The sequence below is a fragment of the Sinocyclocheilus grahami genome, unplaced genomic scaffold, assembly GCF_001515645.1.
Source record: "Sinocyclocheilus grahami isolate Dianchi unplaced genomic scaffold, SAMN03320097.WGS_v1.1 scaffold18555.1, whole genome shotgun sequence".
Taxonomy (NCBI): domain Eukaryota; kingdom Metazoa; phylum Chordata; class Actinopteri; order Cypriniformes; family Cyprinidae; genus Sinocyclocheilus; species Sinocyclocheilus grahami.
Window position 1 is genome coordinate 1 of NW_015517168.1, and position 206 is coordinate 206.

A 206-nucleotide genomic window follows, 5' to 3' on the forward strand; every position below is an offset into this window, starting at 1 on the left:
TGTCATTTGAAAGGTCTCATCGAGTAGAATAAAACGAGTATAATTGTTTGGGGCTTTGACTAAACTTGAGAGGCATTACTTCAAATAAAAAAATAAGAGAAGGGCTACCTTGGTTCCAAATGCTGTAACTTTCGATTACTTCATGATATCACCACAAAATTTAATTCACGTACAGCACATATGTTGGGGAACATCACCAAAAAAAA